Below are 6,979 nucleotides of genomic sequence, written 5' to 3'. Positions count from 1 at the left end.
ATCCTTCTGTGTCATGAGTAGGGTGAGACAAAGGGAAATTTCTGGAGAAGAAGGAAGTGGGAAGGATGAAGGGTTGGTAGCCTGGAAATTTGGGTGTTTGAGGGATGGAGGTACTTGTGAAGCTGGCAGTAACTCAGAGGAAATTTGATACCTAGATCATAGGACCACAGCTGTCCAGCTGGAAAGGACATCACAGGCCATCTGCTCCAACACCCTCATCTTTATTGTTGTCATTGTTGTTCAGTCATTTTCAGTTGTGTCCAACTGTTTGTGACCCCATTTGTTTGGTTTTTTTTCTGGCAAAGACACTGGAGTGGTTTGCCATTTCTTTCTCCAACTCATTTTACACATGAGGAAACTGAGGCAAACAGGGTTAAGTGATTTGCCAAGGATAACAAAGAGGCTGGCTTTGAACTCAAGTCTTCCTAATCCCAGGCCCAGCGCTCTATCCATTGTACCACCTAGCTGCTCCTGTCCCCCAAGCTGAGGAAATGTTGGCTCAGGGAATTCAGACAACTTGCCCAGGTCACATGGGTGAGCATGAGAGGCTTGAGTCCAGATCTTTTGATTCTTGAGTCAGTAAGTTTTTCTTTGGTGAGCTTGCCTGTCTTCCATGCTACTTCCCTTCTGACACCACAAAATGCTCGACTCCTTCATCTGCCTCCTAGGCATTCAAGCAATGTTTCCTTACATGGAAAGCAAGGCAGAGAAACCAACCATTTTGTCTGATCTGGTCCATCACTTCCTTCAAGACAATTCTCCTCCAGGAAGCCAGGCCTGATTAGTCCTGCCCTCCATGGACCACTGTCTTCCTCTGTGCCTACTTAGCTAGAATGTTTCTGTTGAGATAGTTTACATTCACTTTTGCTCTCTAGTTGTCCTGTGCATGAAGATGGAACTCAATAATTGCTTTTTGAGTGCCAACCTGGGTGCTGTATGCATGTTGGTATGAACTTCAGCACTCTTTCTCATGAGTATAGTGACAGTGATCAGGAATGGAGATCAGTTGTTCTGGGTTTAAAAAAAAAAGTAAACTAAAAAAAAAAAATCACAAACAAGTAAACTGGATTATGTCTAGACAAAGGGATTGCATACCATGCCATCTAAGTACTGCTTAAAAGAACTGGGTTTAACCTAGAGAAGTGAATATTGAAAGGTAATTTGATAACTCCCATTATTTGGTGGGATGCCATGGGAAAAAGAGATTAGAATTGTACTCTTGGTCTTTGAGTAGAGACCAGAAACAATGGATAGAAGTTGCAGAAGAGCAGATTTTAGTTCAACATATGGAAAATTTCTTAACAAATACAGAAACTTAAAGCATGAATGGGCAGCTTCAGGAGGTAGGAGGTTTTCCTTTATTAGATTTCTTCAAGAGAAAGTTAAGGGAATGTTGATTGGGTACATCTTTAAAGGAATGACTGGGGGAGTGAAAAAAAGGAAAAAAAAGAAATCTACATGATAACTTTATTATATATTTTAAAAGAATAGCAAGTTGTACATAATAGATTTGTACTTCCATGTGCAATCATCTTTTTTATTATGCTGTATTATCAAAATGCTTGTTTTGTCCAATAAATTAAAAATAAAATAAAAATAAAGAAAATAAAGGAATGACTAAATTTGACTCAGTTACAAACTAGACTAAATCAGGGGCTAAGGCCTTTTTTGTGGCATGAATCTCTTTGGCAGTTGGATGAAGCAATGAACTCTTTCCCAGAATAATGTGTTTTTTTAATATTCGAAATTGAGGAAAACACTCAATTTCAGTTAGTTATTAGTGAAAATAAAGACACAAATTTTTCCCATTCAAGTTCATTAATCCCTGAAAACCAATGAAGAACTCCTGGGTTAAATGAAAACCAGGCTCTTTCCACCTTTGAGAGTCTATAATCTTAATCTGCTCATGTATGTTTGAGTGTGTGTGTGTGTGTGTGTGTGTGTGTGTGTGTGTGTGTGCAGGCTTTCTCAGCATGACTGTATTGTGAGAAGAGTTCTTAGAACTTACTGAATTTGCCCATGCAAAATTTTTCTTTGGTAGATTGGTGTGTAGCTTTTGAACTAAAATTTCTCTCCTTTGTGCCAACTAGTTGTCTAATTTATATAGTAACAACAATCTAAAAACAAGTAACTTTGAAAAATTTATGAACTCTGATCAAAGCAATGACCAATTATGATTCCAGAGGACCAGTGATGAGGCAAGCGACTTACTCTCTGATAGAGAGGTGATAGATTTAGGATACAGAATGTAACATATTTTCTGGACATGGGAATATGGGAATTTGCTTTCCATGACTATGCATATTTGCTACAGTTCTTTTCCCATTTGTTTCAATGGGGAAGGGGAAGCGGGAGGAAAAAAGAAATATATTTTTTGTTAATTGCTTTCTAATTGGTCTTCCTGGCTCAATTCTCTATCTTCTCTGAAATACCCTCCATTCAGCTGCCAAAGTGGTTTTCCCAAAGCACAGATTGAAGAATATTTAATAAACTCCGTTGACTCCTATTTGCCCTCAGAATCAAATGTAAAGTCCTTTGTTTGGTATTTTAAGCTCTTTATAACCACACCTTCCCTACTATTGCAATCTTCTTACATACTTCATTTTTCCAGTTTTTTTGATTTTGTTTCACTATTTCTTGTTGCATCATAGCGTCATTACTTTCTGACTCTGGCAGCTTTGATGTGAAGTCCTGCTCTAGTGGTCTCACCCAAGATACAGCTCAGCTGTTGAGACATTTGTAAGTTCGTAACTTCTTTGATTTATCATTTTAACAACACTTCCCATTCATCTATTCATATTTTTCCCTGTAAGTTTCCCATAAACTTAAGGAAGAAATCTGTGCTAGTTTTGAGCATCAGTGTCAGAGAGATGAGACAAGTCTGCATCTTTTCTGGCAGGTTAATCTGTAAGGGAAGGGAACTCACATTCTGAGTAGAGATTGTGTTTATAGAAAAAAGTAGAAGGAGCAGGTATTGAGAATTGAACTGGGGTGCACAGGGGTGGCAGGTGCTTGAAACCTATGTGCATGGTAATTGCTGATTGAGTGAAAACATGGGGAATTGTATTCAAGCTGGTGACCTTCAGCCTTCCCTCACAGGGATCTTGTGAAAGTGTTCTCACTTCCCAGAGCAAAGCAAATACAAGTTCAAACCAATAAAAGTTAACTTGTTTTAATTCAATTATTCAATAAGCCTTTACTGAGTATCTTCTGTTTGCCCAGCCCTCTGCTAGGTACCATGGAATCTAAAGGAGGAGAAGACAAATTCCTATCCCTTCAGAAGCTTAAACTCAAGTTGGGGAGGAAGGTATACCCACTGGAAACATTAAGTAACTTGAGTAGGCACTATGTGGTAAATATTAATTTGGGTGGTACAAACTTATATAAGCTTCAAAGTGGAGATTACTGTAGAATGACAGAGTCATGTGTGACCACATAAGAAAAAGGCAGAACTTTACCTAGGCCTTGGAGGATGGGTTAAGATTTGATTAGGGAGAGGAAGGGGGTACAGAGAGATGGGCATTCCTGGCAGAGGAAACAGAAGTGATTTTCATTTTGTTTTATGGGTTACAAATAAGATTCATTGACACCTTTTCCTCATAGACTCCTATCTGAGAGGTAGAAGATTTAACCCCCTTTGGGCCACCAAGACTTGAGATAAATGATTTTACACATTTTGTTGACGGATTGATTGGATACGCATGAATGTTGTATATATGACTTATTGGTTTGGGCTGACTCTTTGCCTTGTCAGTGGTTCCAAAGAAGGATTTTTTCCTTCCCAGAAAGCCATTCTTCTGTAACTGATGAGCAACTGAAGTTGATCTCAGATTTACAAATTCGCCTCCTGAAGTTGACAGTTTGTAAGTTTGCCTTAATAAGTACTTGTTAAATTGAACAAACATTTATTAAGTTGCTGGCACCATACCTGGTGCTCTGAACATAAAGAAAAATATGAAATGACTTATCATCAAGGAGCTTGCACTCTAATGGAAAGATGGGGCATGTACATAACTAACTGAAATTGAGTGTTTTCCTCAATTTTGAATATTAAAAAAACACATTATTCTGGGAAAGAGTTCATTGCTTCATCCAACTGCCAAAGAGATTCATGCCACAAAAAAGGCCTTAGCCCCTGATTTAGTCTAGTTTGTAACTGAGTTTAATTTAGTCATTCCTTTATTTTCTTTATTTTTATTTTATTTTTAATTTTTAGGATAAAACAAGCATTTTGATAATACAGCATAATAAAAAATGTACAATGGAGCACATTGGGCAGCGAGGTGGTGCAGTGGATAGAGCACTAGCCCTGGAGTCAGGAGGACCTGAATTTAAATCTGGTCTCAGACCTGACACTTGACACTTACTAGCTGTGTGATGTTGTGAAAGTCACTTAACCCCAACAGCCTCACAAAAAGAGAGAGGGGAGAGAGGGAGGGAGACACAGAGAGAGAGAGAGAGAGAGAGAGCACATTTCCTACACGGAAGAGAGTAAAGGCATGGAGATGGGAGCTAGAGGGTTGTGTGTGAGGAATAAGAAGAAAACCAGTGTAGGAAGTGCATAAAGGGAATCACCAGTGAGTCATTCATTCTTTTGTCCAGTGGGCCAGCTCTGGTGGAGGCTCAGAGCTCACAGATAGTAAGGTGTCTCTTGGAGCAGTATTTATCGTTCACATATCATCTATGTACATTTCCATGCAATCTTCACTTCCTTGCGCATCTGGAGTGCCTGCATACCAGTTGATATAGTTCACAGGGGATCCTTCCAGGTAATAGAACTCCCCTGGTGTTTTTCCCTCTATCAGGCTAAGAAAGGCATATGTTCTGTGCTTCTCCACAAACTTCAGGATGGCAGCATTCTCCTCTTCATTCATTGGAGTGGTTATAGTGCCTCCTATTTCATGGCAAATCATATTAGTTGTGAGGAAATCAGAAACCAGGCCACTGGTGGCAAAAAGTTTTCTCCCACTTGAACCACACTTCTATATAACTCAAGAACTAGAGATTAGAGGCAACAGATTCAGGGCAGCTTTCCCTTTGTCCTACTTTTTCTGTGTTTATTTCTCTGTTTGTATGAACATGTCTGAATATTTCTCTTTATGGAGGTCTCTTTCTTCATCCTTGTCTTTTTCTCCCTTTCTGCATCACTTTATTTCCTTACTAACTCTCTCTATTGAATTTACTTTGAGGATCCTTTGTACATACTTATCTCTGTACATGCCCCATCTTTCTATTAGAGTGCAAGCTCCTTGATGGTAAGTCATTTCATATTTGTCTTTATGTTCAGAGCACCAGGTATGGTGCCAGCAGCTTAATAAATGTTTGTTCAATTTAACAAGTACTTATTAAGGCAGTTATGTTCTAGGCTGTTCTAAGCCTTGGAAATATAAAGATGAAAATGAAATTGTTCCTGTTCTCTAGGAGCTACATTCTACTTTGCTGTAGGGAAAAGAGAAACATGCTGTACAAAGATATAAAATATTCATGATAAATACAATGTAATTTTGGGGGAATCAGGAATAGCCTCTTAGTGGGCTGAGTCTTGAAGAGAGCTAATCTCCAAATGGCAGAATGATAGAAGTATAAAGGAGGTGGAGTTGAAATGAATTGTTATAATTATTATTATTATTAGTTTCTCTATTTATGTTTTATTATATTGAATTACTGTGGAGTACAGTATGGTAGAGTGTTGGTCTTTGAATCTAAGTGAGGACTAAGCTCAAACATCACCTTTGATACTTACTAGTTGTTGCACCATGGGTGAATCATTGAATTTCTTTGACACCTAGTTTCCTCCGCTATAAACACCTGTAATAATGTCCTCGCTACATTTTGGGGAGGATCAAATGAAACAATGCTTGTAAAGTGCCTTCAAAACTATATAAAAATAACTGGAATTATGTATATTTTCACTAGTACAATTATTGGAGCTGGTTTGATGAACTGAGAACTCTTGCTGAGTGGGTCAGCCATGATAACTCCCCCAGAGGCTACTCTGGCTGGCTAGACCTCACCATTCACTGACATTTTTGAAGTATTAGGGAGAGGTCTTTCTGTACCTCTCATTAACTGGGAAATTAAAAGAAATATTTTGACAGTTGGCTTGATCTGGTTAAGCCTTTTCCAAAAGAAGTAATTAGATATTCTGCCATTTCCCCAAAAGATTTAAAAAAAACTGACATTAATCAAAATGAAATATCATTAGAGGCAAGAATCACTTCATTTCCCTCACTTTTTGTCTCCGTTTTCCTCCCTTATCTTTCCTCTTCTCTCAGTAAAGACCCAAATCCAAGAACTAAAGGACAAATGATAGACCCCTTATTTCCATCCTCAGTCTGAGAACAAGCACTCTCTTGGCCCCAAAATAGCCTGTTCCAGAATCCTGTTCTATTGGGAGAACCCACAAACTTACAAACTGTCAACTTCAGGAGGTGAATTTGTAAATCTGAGATCAACTTCAGTTGGTCATCAGTTACAGAAGAATAGCTTTCTGGGAAGGAGAAAATCCTTCTTTGGAACCACTGACAAGGCAAAGAGCCAACTCAAGCCAACAAGTCATATATACAACATGCATGCATATCCAATCAATCCATCAACAAGTATTTATTAATCAGCTCTCATATGCCAGGCAAATATGTATAATGTGGATAATTTTGGGAATAATTTTGGAAGGAATGGTACTAGGTGCTGGAGATATTAGGAAAGTCTTCATGTAGGACATTTTGCTTGAACTGATTTCTGAAGAAAACTAAGGTTTGTAAAAGGTAGCTGCAAGAAGAGAGTACATTGGGCAGCTAGGTGGTGCAGTGGATACAGCACGAGCCCTGGAGTCAGGAGGACCTGAATTTAAATCTGGTCTCAGACCAGACACTTGACACTTACTAGCTGTGTGACGTTGTGCAAGTCACTTAACTCCAACTGCCTCACAGAGTGAGAGAGAGAGAGAGAGAGAGAGAGAGAGAGAGAGAGAGAGAGAGAG

The sequence above is a fragment of the Vombatus ursinus genome, unplaced genomic scaffold (genome assembly GCF_900497805.2).
Source record: "Vombatus ursinus unplaced genomic scaffold, bare-nosed wombat genome assembly UNPS02000749.1, whole genome shotgun sequence".
In the NCBI taxonomy this organism is placed as follows: Eukaryota; Metazoa; Chordata; class Mammalia; order Diprotodontia; family Vombatidae; genus Vombatus; species Vombatus ursinus.
The sequence above is the reverse complement of the archived record's forward strand: the minus strand, read 5'-3'. Positions refer to the sequence as shown.